Source organism: Pongo pygmaeus, chromosome 4 (genome assembly GCF_028885625.2).
Source record: "Pongo pygmaeus isolate AG05252 chromosome 4, NHGRI_mPonPyg2-v2.0_pri, whole genome shotgun sequence".
NCBI lineage: Eukaryota > Metazoa > Chordata > Mammalia > Primates > Hominidae > Pongo > Pongo pygmaeus.
In genome coordinates this window covers 64,660,497-64,678,010 of record NC_072377.2, presented here as the reverse complement: position 1 = coordinate 64,678,010, position 17,514 = coordinate 64,660,497, and the positions used below count along the sequence as shown (strand labels likewise).

Sequence of the window (17,514 nt, the reverse complement as noted above, 5' to 3'; positions counted from 1 at the left end):
TCTAATGGCTTAATACAGTCAACTCTAAATGTTAGGGAAGGGTTCTGGTTTGACCAACAAAAAAAACACTACATTATTCTTCATAAGTGTTTCAGGGCACATCCACATGAAAAAATTGAAACTAATGCTGTTTCAGGTAGTAATTCAGTGTTAATCTTGCCCTGCAGAATTAGATGCCATGAATTCAAACTAAATATTTTAATAATCTTTTGTTTCTGGAAGTCATATTAAAAATCTTGACCTCATGACTTCACTAAACTGCCAATGACTGTTTTACAACAAAATCAGCTTATTTTAACCAAATAACTGGAAAGAAAGAAAACACTTAAAAAAATATTGGATTTCCTTCTTCATTTGAGTATTCTAGGTGTTAATAAAGAGAAGATTGATTATTCTTTATTATTGTTTATAAAGAAAAGCTTTTTCGTTTTTGATTGATTACAATCTATAGCACTGAAAGGTATCTATTTAATCAATAGTAAATAGAAGTGACATTGTTTACAAAATTTTGGATATAAGGTCTTTCTTATTTAGACCAAATGCAGCACATCTGGAAGCTGCCAGGCCCATGTAGAAATATACATTAACACTGAATTAAAATGTGTTCTGATTTGCCTGCATATAAAACATTCAAAGTTTGAATTAAAATAATTTATAAGAATTAATTATTTGCTTTAGACAGTAAAGAAGATAATGTCCTTGGAATTTTTAGGGAACTATAAAATCAGAGAAATCAAATTTAAAAATTTTATATAACAATGCATAAGCAAACTTTGGCAAGAGATAAATATAATTTGCCAGCTAAAGGTATAGGTATTAACTCCATTTATTTTTATTTCAAAATAAAATAACGATTTATTTGTTATGTTAGTTTGTTACAGCTATAAAATTTAGTTGAAAATTTGAAATTATATGCCTCCTATGTGCTTTGCATTTTGTTAAATGTGATTCTCATGCTTATTATATGCTAAATGGTACATTCAGAACTTAACATCAATGATTTGCTAACATTACTGTGCGTATTTCCAACATATGATGGCTTCTAGGCTCTCTTCATCACTAGATCTGATAACAAGCTCCTTAATATCATAAATCTCCAGCTGCTGAATAAAGTAAAAGCAATAGCTTGATTGACTAATGAATTTGAGAAATCTCATGAAATACAGAGTTTAAGCTCTGCTGTGTAGTTTGCAAATATATTATAAACCTTGCCTTCTCAATTTGGCAAAGATATTTCTATTTTGAGGTGTTATGGTATTGTAACAATTTAAAGCTGTATGATAAATATATTCTTTCAAGGTTCCTTTGGTCAAGTTCTGACCCTTTCCAAAACATAAGCATTAGCAGCTAAGAATGACTTTTTCATGTATTTGAATACCTCACATCTGTAATTTTAACAAGTTTCATTTGTAACAAGTTTAAGAGGTGAGGATGACATCTCAAATATCCATCATGAGTCAGTTTCCTTTGGAAGCTTGAGAGGCTTAGTCCTTCCTTTACTTCCTCTTAATTTGAATACACAATTTCCCACAGAATAATTAATTTTTTTATATGTGCTGCTTTCACTGTTTGGAGGTTCTAGTTTATCTTTCCAGTTGCACTACAAACTCTTTGAGGTTAGAAGTTTCCTTATATACAGTAAGAATGCCAGTAATGCCTATTTGATAAAGTATTCTGTCACCCTTTCTTATTTGGCATCACCCCATAATGCTTTATTGGCATAACCAACTTGATATGATCATATCTATCATAAGTTGAATTGAGTGGAAGGGTTAGGGAGGTAGGAAGGCAGTTGGCCACCGGCTCTTGCATTTCTGCAGGTCCCTCATGCATCCAAAGGAGATTATGCATTCAGCCACGACAATGTACTGACAATAATCAAAAAAAGGTACATATCATATAACTTAAAATTTTTATCATACCATAATACCTCAAATGCACCATGATTCACTCTATATATATACAGACACATATACACACCACACACAGGCACATGGACGCACAGTTAAATGCTATAATTATTTTCTGAAGAGCATAGTTTTATTGCATAGCATTCTTGGAATTAAAGGTGTTAAACTATTTGATGTAAACATGTAAAATATCTCATAATGTCACAGCCTTGTTTTTGCATTTCTTAACTTAAAAGAATATACAAAATCCTTACGCAGTGAAAGTAACTTAAGCTTATCTTGACCTTTAAGAGGCTTTGGATCTGATTCCATTATTGAAGCAACTGAAAGAACTGGACATTGGACAACATTTCTTCATTGAATTTCTCCCTTATAAGTTTTTTCATGAGCAATATTTTATGTCTTGTAAAATCTTCAAATGTACCTATTGTAGTGTCATTTTTCTTTGGCTATTGAATGGAAAATAATGCATGATACTGGGGGTACACTTAGCTTTAACTGGAATATTTTTCTTTGGCATGGCTTTCGCTCCCTGGTAACATTAAGGCTAAAGGAAAGCCAGGTGTACAAGATATGAAATTCAATTAGTATCTGATTTGTTAAAGTAATAGCAACTCATATACATTTAATGAGTGTTGACTCTTGAGAAATACAATCTTAAACAGTTTTACAATGCTCAAAATAGATGTGAAAGTTCTTCAGCTGTGACAATTTTTTGTCTTATGTGGGTAAAATACATTTTTATAAAAAAGATTAATATATAGCTTATTAAGTTTGATTTGAGGCAGAAAGAAGGATTGAAAGAGAAAAGAAGAGGGAGAGGGAAGGAAAGGCAGGGGAAGGGAGGGGAGCAGGGCCATGGGAAGGGGAGTGAGGAAGAGAAAAAGAGAGAAAGCAGAGGGTTACATAATAAGGATTACATAAAAGAAAAGGTTACTTTTTCTCTGTGAGCCCAGAAGAGAGTGCCAACGATGTTTTCAGTAATGGGATCAGTGTTAGCATTAGGGCACCACTTACAAAGATGAGTACTTATTTTGAGGGCAAGGTGCTGATTTATCTGCCTAGGTTCTGGCACACATGTTTAAAGATTCACCTAATTACTTTAGAGCAACGCCCCTCCCAAGTATTGTAGAGAAGAAAGAGGAGAATGATGTGCCCAAGAAAACATGTGGATAAGTTTATGTTGGTTGTTTAAACATAGTACCTAAAAAAAATGGGGAAAAACGATCTGGGAAGTAAAGAAAGAATCAAGGAGCAAAGATTTAGCAAGCCTGTGGACCCTGACTACTCCAATAAGAGAATACTAGGGAATTTTGTATTTTAAAATATATTATTGCTTAAAACTACAGTACTGTTCAAGGAAACTTTAAATAGAAAATTACTCTTCTTGAGGTGATTCTGTCTTCCAAAGAGAACAAATCACAAGGATGTTAAAAGGAACATTTTACGTGATGAGTTTGGGGTAGGTACTATGTAAATAGAAGAGAAAATCACTCAAGGTACATTTGAATGTAGGGCAGAGATTATTCCATAGCATTCCACAGGCCAGAAACAGAAAGTGTCTTCTAGTTTTCTTGCCCTTTATAGTAATAGGGGTCATGGGATAGAAATTTCTCAGAAAATCTCCAAATCTCATTTTTGTCAATTGTTTCAACATCTTTTCCTTCCCAGCATTTTAGCAGAGCTGCCAGACAGGTGATTAATTAAATACATATGTGCATGCTTGTACCTCGTGTAGAAGGTCTAATGAGTAAATTTGTTTGATATGACATAGACTGAACAGTCGAAGGAAGGATTAATGACAATTAGATCAACAAACAAAAGTACAAATGATATCTTGGCTACGAAAAGATAAAGCAATATTTGCCCAAACAAGAAGATCTAGATATCCCTAAATTATCTCCTATATTATTAGGAAGTAAAGATCAAATCTACAGCTTTGATCTGGAAATTGTATAGTAGTTGATATGAACAGGGATCATAGGAGAGTGTGGTCTCATAGCTACTCTTTGCTACTACCAAAACCTGAGTGGTAGCACATCAGTGATTGCCCAACCAAACTGCACAATTCTCATTAGAAAAAGCTGTCTCGAACCCACATCTTAGAAAGGGAGTGAATGCCACCAGTGAATCAATACACTGGGATGTAACTTTCTGCACACCCTAAGAATACCTCCTGTTGCATAGCACTTTTTAGTTTTCAAAGCTTTTCAGATGCAACAGATGTGACAGCTGTTGTTTTTAGTGTGCCGCAGCTCATCTCACTTAATTCTTTGGGGTAAGTGAAAAGGATGAGTGTAATTAGTATCAAATAAGAGAAGAAGAATTGAAGGTTCAGGGACTAGAGACCACACATATATGTGGTTAGAAAGTCCAAAGTAAGAACAGTAGAGCTAGTTTGTATTGGACACTTACCATGCACCAGGAACCATTCCCAATCCCATACATGCATTATTAGCTCATGCATGTCATCCTCCAAAACAGCCTCGGGAGGTGGATCTAGCATTACCTTTATCTTACAAATGAGGAAACCAGGCAGAGCAAGTTTAAGAAACCTGCACAGGTATGAATTCTGGAAGTCTGTGTTAGAACCAGGACTCCTGGTCCCTCTCCCACCTCCAGCTTCCTGATCAGATCCTATTATCAGCACACAAGGAAAAAATTCCATAATGAGAGTATTATTCTAACAGACGTGCTATCTTCCTTTACTTAACTCTGAATCTTTCTCTGAAGACAGAACACCATGTAATTTGTTATAGAATAGGGCTTAGTAATCAGTTAAAATATAAACTTATTAAATAGTATCTATACTGTCCTCTAACCTAACTGATGTTGGTTTAAAGAGATGCTAAGCAAAAGCATAAAATAAAGGTATTTTTATATTAAAAAAAAGAAAAAGGAAAATGAATCCATTATTTTATATTGTCTGCTTCTGCCCCCTCCTGGCTTTTGCTTCATGGGCTTCCATCTGGCTCATTTCATCTGGCCAAAAACACTGGTCATGTGGTTGTATTTTACTGCCAAATATTACTCCTTGGCCAGCTGTTCAGAGGAGCCAGAAGATTCTCTGAGCTAGAGAGGTCAACTCCATCCTGTGTCATGTCTATTTATTCTACTGGCATAGTCTTGACTATGAAACTAGGCTTCTTAATGATTTTCAAATTGTGAGTAATGTTGGCTAAATTGACGATGAAAAAAATAATTACTGTATATACAACATTTATATCTAAGAATAACAATACTGCTAACAACCATTGTACATTGCAGGAAGAGGTAACATGGTATAGGAGGAGAACTTTGGCTCTAGAGCCAAACAGACCAAGCTTCAGTGCCAACTCTGCTGCTTTCTTGATTGGGCAGGTTTCCTAACCTCTCTGAGCCATTTCCATGTACCTAAATAGAAAATTAAAATATCTACTTTATAAGGTCATTGTGCAGATTAGATGAAAGCATGTACATGAATGCAGGACTACCTGCCACCTCTTTCATAGCATTTTCCAAGTCTTCACTAACATTTCACAAATTTTGTGAGGCTTCTTTTGTGAAATACATTTTCAGATAAACTATCATCATTGGTACCACTCTTGGTCACAGAATAGTACAATAGAGCTGGCTTACAAATGGTTACCTTATAAGCAACTTGCACATACAACCCAAGCTAACCTTGGAAATGTAGTGTGCAGGAATGATTGACAGCTGGCTAGCTCTACAGGCACACTGCTGCTGAGGTTCATGTTTTCACATTATCACTTATAGCTATGAGACTTTGGGCAAGTTACTTCATGTGCCTCAGTTTCCTCATTTGTAAAACGGAGTATTATGAGGATTAAGTGTGTTAGCCATGTAAAGTGCCTGGCACATAGACAACACTAAAATAAATGTCAGCTATTATTAATAATAGAATGTAAGCTCCACATGGCAGCAATTTTTGTCCTTTTTTCCACCTTTGTATGGCCAGTGCCTGGAAGAGTGCCTGGTACATATTAGGTGCTTGGTGTTTATGTATTGAATGAATGAACCTATTAGCAAATGTGTTCCGATTCATGGCAAGTGTGAGGACACTCTGCTTCCTTTTGCCACATTCATGGCAACAGGGGGTTAGAGCTGAAGGAACCTGATGGTTCATTTGTTCAAACTCATTTGTCTTACATTGAAGAGCTTGAAGACCTTGAAAGGCCCCAGGGTCATGCAACTTGATAGCAGCCTGGTCAGAGCTAGAACCCTGGCTCTGTGTGCTTCTGTGAAAATCTTTGTTCCAATGTCCCACCCCCTCACTTCAGTACATATGCCATCTAATTCAATGCTTTCAGTAAGGCAGCAAAAAGAATGAATGATTCAGAGCACACTTCTTGCAGACAGGAGAGTGTATAAGAGTCATAATTGGGCAATGACCATGGAAGGACAGGTTTCTGAATAAGAGAAAGACTTATCCAAGTAAAATTATGCTCAGACATTTTACTTACAAGTCTAAAAATCACTTGCTACAACAGCTACAATAGGGTTTTTTTAGGGAAGTACCACTTTGTAAACAACATTTTTGTAGAATGCATTATATGCATTTTTTTCAAAATTGAAGGAAAGCCCCATCTCAAACATTCAAAAGAATCTGCTCAATTATCAACGTAGACTAGAAACAGAGATAGAGAGGGGAGATACAGCTTCAGTGTTTTCTGTATTATCAAGACAGCACATGGAACAACCACAGGCAGAAAGATTACAAACTCTGCAATAAATATAAAGGCATTGGTTTTATAAGGTGGCCTGCTGGCTACGGACCGGCACAGAGCTCTGTCAAATGTGGAATGCCAGGAGATGTACAAAAAAATCAAGGTGACAAAAGAAGAAAAGACACTCCCCACTGCCAAGGGTTTATAATCAAGCTGTGGGAATTTCTGATCATCAGTGTGATCATGGTTTTCACTATAGTTAAAACTATACCATTTTTGAATGGGTAATAGGTATGAATATTTATGCTTAATTAGTAGTTTATAAAATTTATACTATTTATTTTCATAATGTTGATTTTATGATTTTCAACGAGTGCCATTTGTCTTTAAGTCATGAAGTGGATGAGCCCCCATCAAGTGATTTTAAGAAACGGTACCTTGACTGAGCAGCTGGATCAAGGCCTGTCTGATGTGGGCAGAGCAAATAAGAAATAACTTCTTACAAAAGAGGAAGCATTCAATTCTATACACCTTACCTTGGTACTCCTTGTTCTGGAGGCCTCAGCGTCTATCACGTTCTTTGCCACAGTCATATACCCACCTTCTACCTTGGCTCTCCCTCCTCCTAACTTCCATTATTTTTTCTACCTTCAAACTATAATTGACACGCCTTTTTAATTTCAACAAGGGTCTGAAGAGAGGTGTCTGATTTTCCATAAGGCTGGTTTATATAAGCACACAGAGTTGAATCAGAGCAAAGGAAAAATCCATTGGCAAAGGAAGAATACTATATGCTACTTTAAAACTTGTCCGATTGTATTATTTTATTTACTTATTTTAGAGGCAGGGTCTCACTCTGTCATCTAGGCTGGAGTACAGTGGCATGATCATCACTCATGGCGCCTCAAACTCCTAGGCTCAAGGGATCCTCCAGCCACAGCCTCCTGGGTAGCTAGGACTACAGGTGCACCCTACCATTCCTGGCTTAAAAAAATATATATTTTTAGAGTCTGTTTTGCCCAGGTTTGTCTCAAACACTTGGCCTCAAGTTATCCTCCTACCTCAGCCTCCTAAAGTGCTGGGATTACAGGCATGAGCCATGGCACATGGCTCAAATTATATAATTCATTAGCTGGTAATAGTTTAAATTTGGAAGAGAAAAACTAAAATGTTAAAGAGGAAAGATGGATTGTGAATAGAGTAAATATATATTACTGTAATTATGTTAAGCCAATCAAATGCAAAGGACAGTTCAAAGGGGACAAGTATGTAAGCCACATTCCAAAAAAAGAAAAGAAAAGAAAAAAAAGTTTTGAAGTGAAGCTTTAGAAAGATAAGGTTTGTCTTGAGCTAAAGAAATAAACTCTATAAAAACAAAACCCTAAAGTTGTTATGACAATGAATTAAACATTCAAAAATGAACAGAACAGAATGTAAAAGATTATTCCTTCAGGTGGTAAATGTTCACAACCAGCTCTCTATGGGGGAGGGGAAGGGCACTATTTGTAGTATTTGCTGATTTCTGTGCCAAAAAATTCTCTCACCTGCCCATTTCAAACAGCAGAGGTCACTAAATGTGGAGTTGGCAAGAGATACATAGTACTCTAAACAGTGTTTCCATCATATAGATACAATAGATATAAGTTGCCCCAAAAACATAATAATAGTAAAATGTAGCCAAATCATTCAGAAGTTATGAGTTTTGAATACTTATTTCCATTGTTTTTAATGTAATTTGTTTAATTATAATTAAATATTTTTATGTAATTTAATTTTTAATAACTGTTGGGTATTAACAGCTGACTTATAAATACTCCTAAAAGTGTAACAGGATGTAGTGAGGGACAAAATGGATGCGGTCTCTGCTTTCATCAAGTTTACATTCTGGTAGAGAAAGACAGAAAATAAGCAAGTTAACAATAAATAAAATAAATAGAGACTGAGATGAGAGATTCTGCTTGGGGAAGCCAGGGAAACGTTTATAAAGAAATTGATAATTTATTTGCATATAAGTTCAAACATATCCATTCCATACATCTGTAAGTACATTTGTAGTTCTAGGCATGAAACTCAGAATTGCATAAGGTCAGTGGAACCATATAAATATTGACCTCATTACTGACTTGTTTTCAGTCTCCAGTCTCTTGAGTGAATTTGCCTTTGCTTCTCTGTTATTATAAAAATACAGTGAGGGAAAGTAAAACAAGGAGGAAGATGAAAACAAGATGTAGGGGGAAGAGGAGCAGTTTACAATATACTTTCTATTACATTGTTTCACACTATCTCAAAAATTTTTATACGTAGAAAATACTAAAGCAAAGAAAAATGGAAGTTAAAAATCAATAGCAGTAGTGATAGCCCTATAGTAGGAACCTTGTTTTGTTTGAAATATGTGCCTGTGTCTGCCTACAAAACATAAACATCTTAAGCTAAGAGTAACTATGAAATTAATTTTTTATTTTCAAAGAAATAATACAAATTTTAAATCTTGCATTAAAAGGAAAGCCAGCCGGACAAAACTTTTCTGACACACAGATTTTTAGAATAGCACCCATAAATAGTATGCTTCCAATGCTTGTCATTTGATCCCTTTTTGGCAATTAACTCGCCTTTAATTGATTTGTGGATTACCCACTGGAAGTTGCTATGGATAAAGGAATGTAATGGCAGAGTTTGTTTATATAGGGTAACAAAATAGACTGGCTGGGAGGAGGGGTTTAACTGCAAAATATCCTTGATTTTCAGGAATTTTTCTTTTCACATAATGGCAGTGTTTAGATAAAGAATGGAAAATTAGATGAATCCGATTTGTGTTCCCATCCAAAGGCAAGATTTATGTCCTGTTTAAGAATCACATTAATTTGATGACGTAAATACATTCTCTAGGGAAAGAGTGGCCACTTTAGTGGAGGAAAAAAACAAGCAACAAAACTTCTTCTGCCATCTTCAGGTTGTACCTGACAAAAAGCTTTTATTTGTGGGTTCTATGAAGTATCACTGCCCTGATCTCAGATGAACTAAAAGATGAAAGCATTTCATTGCTCAAATAATTGTTTATCTCATATCTTACTGGTTCTAGAAAAGGACTATATATTTTCCCTCCTAACTTTCCTCAGTTTCTTGTTATAAAGTTCAAAATGCTTTGAGTAGAGTTGTTCAGGAGGTCCTCAGTGGCACTGCCACTCACTGGTTGGGACGTTTTTGTTCTCTGTCCTCCCGTGTGGAAGATGACAAGGACGGCTTTGTGCAACTTCTGTTGTATGTGCTGCTTTTCAACCCCTTGGATGAGATACTCATACAAGGAACATCAGGTTTTTTTCCAAAAGCAAATCCATGTAAACTGAGACAGCATAAACCTTAGGGAGATCTGACACACCAAAATATCAAGAAAGGGAAAGAAGAAATTATTATCGGTGGGGGAAACAAATTATCCTGTATTTTGGAGTGAATTTAAAAGGCTTATTGTTTGTTTAGCACTATATGAATTAAAAAAAAAAAAAGTCTCGCAGTCTTGCCTTCCTCATGTTGGTTGAAATGGAAAGGATACTCTTTCTTTGCTATTTATAGATAACCCTTAGCACTCTGCAAGGATCTATTTGGTGTAAAATGATGGGTGTGAATGTGCCACTAAGAGAGAAAAAATGCTTAGCCATTTTTACTCATATAACCAACATCTAGATCAAAATCAAAATATTACCAACCCCCAAGGGGACCCCTTTATGCTTCTTTCCAGTCACTATGCACCCAAAGATTACCACTAACTGACTTCCAATAGCATAGATTTGACTACTTTTGAATTTTATATGAATGAAATTGTACAATATAAACTCTTATTTTACTTCAGTCAATATTGTGTTTATGGGATTCATTCACAGTGTTTTGTGCATTCTTTATTCTCATTGTGTTAGTATTGCACCAAGTGAATATGCTACAATTTACTTATTCTAGTGCTGATGGATAGTTAAGTATTCCAGTTTTAGGCCATTATGAATTAGAGCCGTTATGAACATTATTGGATATATCACTTAGTAAACAAATGTACATGTAGTGTTGCAGTGTTTTGCGCATACATGTAGGTTGGGTATATCCCAAGAGGTAGGATTTCTGGGTCATAGGTTATGCCTTTGTCTTTAGATATTGCCAAATGTGTTTCTATACTGGTTGCCGCATTTATGTCGCCCCCAAAGTGATGTTTCAGTTCTCTGCATTCTTACCAAAGTATAGGTCATCCATTTTCAATGATGGCATCTTAAAAAATGTTTGCCTAGTAATAACGATGTCATCATGCCTTTTATTTAAGCAGTTGAGTCTTTTAATCTTTAGGACCTGTTTTTCCAGGAATAGTGTGGGTAACAGTGAGGCATTCACACTCTGTCTGTTTCTCCTCATGATGAATACTATGTAACTGTGAATTAAGTGACTAAAATAAGAAACGATCTGATATGCAGAAATAGAGTTTTCCCTGTTTGATCCATATGCAGCTTAAATATGTGATGTTATTCTACATTTTATCCAGATTCATTTTTCAAACCAATAGTAATCATTGTTAGCAAAAACCAATAAATAATCTTTTATTCTGTTTTAAAATCTCCATCTCATACTTTGAGTTCTTGCTATATATCCCCTGCTCACTTTAAATCAGGTTTTCCTTCCCGTACATTATTTCTTGGAAAATATGTTTTGGACTTTTCCTAAACCACCTTAACCTGTTGAAGAACACTAGTAAATGCATAGGCAGTGTAAGTCATGCTAAAATAAATGTGTATTGCTTTTTCAAGATTTTGTTTACCCATGCATTTAAAGAAGTTTTTTTTTCCTTTTTTTTTTCTTTTTTGTCATTATAGTCATTATGTCTTTTTAATGTTAAGATTCTGGTGATATATATTCCTCATTTTTTATGTCATCTCTAAAGCTCACCGTAACTGATAGATGGTATCAATCCGGCTTCTGGCATATAAAGTTTGTTGACCTGGTTCAGTTTGTACCATGTCAAAATGTGATCATTAATTATTAGATGATGTCAGGAAAAATTTAGTATGTATGATAACTGTGGGTCCCATTTCTTAAAGCTTTCAAAATCCAATCTTAAGGCTCTCTACTTTGTGGCATATGAGGGAACATAAGTAAACATTAGAGCAATATCAAATGTATTCCAAGGGTTTCATGATGCGAAACAATGTATCACTTTATTACCAGACAGATACTTCACATCGTGAAATTTGAAAAAGCATACGAGGTGGGGCACGGTGGTTTACCCTGTAATCCTAGCACTTTGGGAGGCTGAGGTGGGAGGATCGCCTGAGTCCAAGAGTTTGAGACCAGCCTGTGCTACAGAGTGAGACCCCATTTCTACCAAAAATTTAAAAATTAGCGGGGTGTGATGGTGCCTGCCTGTAGTCTCAGCTACTCTGGAGGCTGAGGGAGGATTGCTTGAGCCTGGGAGGTCAAGGCTGCAGTGAATGTGATCACAGGAGTGTACTGCAGCCTGGGCAATAGAGTGAGACCTCATCTCTGAAAAAAAGAAAAAATATGTAATTTTTACATAAGAGTCACTCAATTCAGAAATTGGGAAAGGTATTAAGGATGTATTATATTCTCTTTCAAAGTTTATTCTCTACCTTAATGGCCTCTGAAAGTTGTTATTATATTTGAGTTTTACCTTTAGATTTTTCAGAAATAAGGGTTTCTAAAAAATATAATCCTGAAACCCAACATTCTTCAGTACCCAAATAATTCCTCACTAAATGGAATTATATAGTAATTCCTGCTCAATGTCATGTTAATTCTTTCAGATCACTAAAATTTTTTTTCAATAAATACCAAATAGCAGCTAAGAACAGCTAACTTTTTTGTCAGTGATAAATATGACATGGTAAACTAAAATCCAGAGCATTTATTTTAACCAGTATCTTTAACCTATCAAATATTTTAGCAAAACTACTAAGGAAAACAGAATGTTTCATCTTTCCTTTCAACTGCCTGTCGTTCTGTCCGCTGCAAGGCACGATAGCAAGATATGAAAGCAAAAGGGGTCTCCCCTTATAAAATCATCAGATCTTGTGAGATTATTCACTATCATGAGAACAGTACGGGGGAAACCACCCCCATGGTTCACTTCTCTCCCACCGGGTCCCTCCTACAACATGAGGAATTAGGGGAGCTACAGTTCAAGATGAGATTTGGGTGAGGACACAGCCAAACCATATCACTAATGCACTAACAAAATACCTACACACAAATCATTTTTATAAATGTTTAAAATAAATATCTATAGTTTTTGATTGTTTATCTTAAGGAGACAGTATTGAGAGGAAAGATGAGCATGAAAGAAACAGAATGTAAGCTATTTTTTTTCCCGAGAAACTTCTAATGAACACTTGCTTTTGCATTAAAATGTTAATGACTCTTCGTTTTTCATAAATGATTTAAGCCACTCAATAAGTGCCCTGAAACAACTAAGAATTTTATTTTATTTTATTTTATTTTATTTATTTATTTTGAGACAGAGTCTTACTCTGTCGCCCAGGCTGGAGTGCAGTGGCACATCCTCAGCTCACGGCAACCTTCGCCTCCCAGGTGCAAGTGATTCTCCCACCTCAACCTCGCGAGTAGCTGGGATTACAGGCACCCACCATCATGCCCAGCTAATTTTTGTATTTTTGTAGAGATGGAGTTTCACCATGTTGGCCAGGCTGGTCTTGAACTCCTGACCTCAAGTGATCAGCCCACCTCAGCCTCCCTAAGTGCTGGAACTACAGGCGTGAGCCACTGTGCCGGCCTTAAAGTAAGAATTTAAAAGACTGAATAAATATGAAACCTGGCCCCATCCACCAAGACCGCATTCATTCTCAGAGAAGAATTTTTTGTACTTCTAAGAAAGCTGACTATCATCCTATCCCACCTGAGATATCATGAAGCTTGTGCTAAAAATTGAATCATTCAGTGATCATGGCCTGCTTTTCAAGCATTTTTCGCTCACCCTTTACCATTATGACAGTAAACTTTGGGGAAAGGGGAAGGCATGGGCCAATACATCTTTCAGTATTTCTTGGTTATACTAAGAACAACTGAGGAACTGCTAAGGAACAACTAAACAGATAAAAAGTATTTTTATTATAACCCTTGTGGAAAACGTCTTCCCCCATAAAACGTTTAGTATCTTGTATGAAGGCATAATGTACATTTAAATATTCAAATCCAATTCCAGATTTCATTTATGTGCTATGTACTGTGTAATCCACCATGCAAAATGTAATTTCTTGCTTTTAATATAAATTTTCATTATTATCATAAATGAAGTCTCAGGCCACAATATTTTGTTAGGTTACATTCAAATGGTAATCATAATATGACCTATACCAGTTTTTGCATAGAAGGGCAGCAGCCAGCTGAACTAGATTTCCACTTTTATCTTGGCTCATTAAACAACAATGGACAAGTTACCTTAACTTCGTGGGTCCTCAACCTTCTCATTTGAAATTGAGTGTATGGACTGTATAATTACAATATCCTTTTAAGCTTACAGAAATAACATTATGGAGGTATAAGAAAATTATAAATGATCCAAGATATGTGCCTAAATATTTCTTCATACATCAAGCATGCATTCATGAAATCAACACCAAGCCCAGGAAATATCAAAGAATAGCTCAATGTCCCTGTGAACTTATATCCAATTCAATAATTCATCCAACAAATGTATATTGAGTATATAATCTGCTAGACTTATGAAGCCTTAAACTTTATGCTGTACATTCTGATATATGTTGTTTAAACCAGGGGTTGGTCAACTTTCAAAAGTGACCCTTTTGCTAACATTGTTCTTCTGGCTGAAAGCTAGTAAGTATAAGCAAAAGGAGAGATGTATATGATCTCACTTCTATGTGGAATCTAAAAAAGTCAAACTCACAGAGGCAGATAATAGAAGGGGGTTACCAGGGGGTGATGGGAACAGGAGGGATTGGGGAAATGGTGGTCAGAGGATATAAAATTTCAGTTAGACAAGAGGAATAAGTTCAAGAGATCTATTGTGCAACATGGTGACTATCATTAAGAAAAATGTATTGTAAACCAAATATCATATGTGGTCACTTATAAGTGCGACCTAAATAATGAGACCACATGGATACATAGAGGGGAACAACAGACACAGGAGTCTACCGGAGAGGGGAGGGTGGGAGAAGGGAGAGAATCAGGAAAAATAACTAATGGATACTAGGCTTAATACCCCCATGACACGAGTTTACCTATGTAACAAACCTGCACATATACCCCTGAACTTAAATAATAACAAAACCAAAAAAAAAAAGAAAATTTCTAAGAGAGTAGGTTTTAAATGTTCTCACCACAAAAAAGTATGTGAGTTAATGCATGTTAATTAGCTTGACTTAGCTCTTCCCTAATGTGTACATATTTCAGAACATCATCTTGCACACTATAAATGTATGCAATGTTTGTCAGTTAAATATTTTTAAATGAATTTTTTGAAAAGAGGAGGGGTGTGAAAATGAAGACTAGTTGTGACTTTATATTTTATATTCTGGAGTTACAAGAATGAGACCTCCCTGATGCCTACACGCAAATGGATTAATGTGAAACTGAAGGGCTGTTTACTTGCCCAGTTGATTCAGCTGGTTTATGTGTAATTGTCAGCAATTTAAACTCTGTCACATTCCCCCAAAAAATATTTATGTACTTCAAAAATAGATCTCATCATTTCAACATTTCAATTTATATATGAGAGAAATAAAAAGGACTAGTAAAAATTATATGAAGAAGCAAGTCCAAATATGGTAATTTATGGTTCAAAGGAGATAGGTATTTGTCTTCTCTCAAGAGCCACTAGACCACAAAATATCAACATCAAAGATGAATGCAAGCGCTAGGGGAAACGATACAGATCAGAGGCACCATGTGTTGTGCATTCTGGTATTTGTCAGAGATAAGGAATGAAGCTGAATTTTTTCATGGATTTGTCTTGGAGTAAAATAAAATGAGAGGCTATGCTAAGTAGAAAACTATCTTTACAAAGTTCCTTTCCGTTAAGACCTTCAAAGATATGTAAAATCATAATATGAGAATTGCTTTTAAGGACCTAATTCAGGTTAGCTAACAAATCATTATCTAAAAAGAGAGTGCTTAGAATGCTACGCATTTAAAATGAGTAGTTCACTTCATGATTAGGCAGAAATTCCTGAGTTCAAATCATGGCTCTTCCACTTGCAGCTTGTATGACATTTATGAAATTCCTTAAGTGTGCTCTGTTTCAGGTGCCTCTGCACCTACATCATTAGAGTTGTTCGAGTATTAAATGAGATAATACATATATAGCCATTAAACTAGTGCCTGGCATAGAGTAAGCAGTCAGCTCACATTAGCTAGCATTAATCACAAGAATAGGCTATACATTTCTTTCCATCAAAGATAAGTGCAAGTTTGAATAGAAAAACTAATTTATGAAACAAGACTGATTCTATGCTTTTCTATAGTGCTTATGATTCAAAGGAAAAGAGGGAAATAATCACCAACCAAGTGACCCTGTAAAATAGATAGGAGTTACGCCATACATACATACATGCATATATATGTATTTTGGATATATATGGATATATTATGTGTGTGTTTGCATACGCATTATATATACATACATACCTTTGCCAAGAAAATTGGATGTCTCATATCTAAAAATCTTTCAGTGTTAAGGACTAGCCAAGTGTCATGTACACAATTTGTATTCAACATATATTTACAGAATTTTACTTTGTAAAAATTTCAAATCACTGTTATTGCTTTTCCTACTTGTAAAACAATTACAAAAATCCCTTGGCTTTTGTGGTGTAGACTATTATGAGGGACTCTGATGCTTCATGACAGGGAGTAATTTGATCCAAAGTACAACAGAACTCTCGTGTGAATTTAAGTTACCAAACTACTGAATGGACCCATGCATCACCAAGTATTCAAATCACAATATAATTTTATTATTCTTTACCCTGCCTTGCAAATGTAATAACTCTGAACTGATAAACACATTGTACCTGTGTAGAAAAATGCCACCCAGAAGGAAGCTGACTGCTAATCTAGGCCTGTGCTGTCCAACAAGAGAGCTAGTAGCCACAGAGCACTTGAGGTGTGGCTAATCCAAATCAGATGTGCTGGAAATGTAACATGCACAAAGGATTTCAAATAATAGTGTGAAAAAAAGTGAAAATTTTCTCATTTGTAATTTTCATAATGATTACATGTTTAAATACTAATACTGTGTATAGGGTTAAATAAAACATATTTAAATTAATTTCACCTGGTTGTATCTAAGCGTCCATCAACCAATTAACGGATAAAGAAAATATGGTACATACACACAATGGAGTACTATTCAGCCACAAAAGGGAATGAGATCTTGTCATCTGCAACAATATGGATAGAACTGGGGGTCATTATATTAAGTGAAATAAGCCACACACAGAAAGACAAACTTTGCATGTTCTCACTCATTTGTGGGAGGTAAAAATGAAGACAATTGAAATCATGGAGATAGAATAGAAAGATGGTTATCAGAACCTGGGAAGAGTAGTGAGTGGCAGGGGTGTGGGAGTGGAGATGGTTAATGGGAACAAAAATATATTTAGATAGAATGATTAAGATCTAGTATTTGATAGCACAAAAGAGTGATTGCAGTCACAATAATTTATTGTACATTTTTAAATTAAAGAGTATAATTGGATTGTTTGTAACACAAAGGATAAATTATTGAGGTGATGGATACCTCATTTACCCTGATGTGATTATTAGGCATTATATGCCTTATATCAAAATATCTCATGTACCCCATAAATATACCTACTATGTACCCACAAAAGTAAAAAGTAAATACATTAATTTCACCTGGTTGTAAAAATAACTTTTTGTAATATGGCTTTTTAAAAATTTAAAATTAC

At 35.3% G+C, this 17,514-nt stretch overlaps 1 protein-coding gene across 6 annotated transcripts in view; it reads left to right on the top strand.

Moving 5' to 3' along the window:
• PDE4D (phosphodiesterase 4D) overlaps positions 1-17,514 on the top strand; it is a 1,555,180-nt gene that overhangs the window by 1,165,612 nt on the left and 372,054 nt on the right. The window lies entirely within an intron of this gene.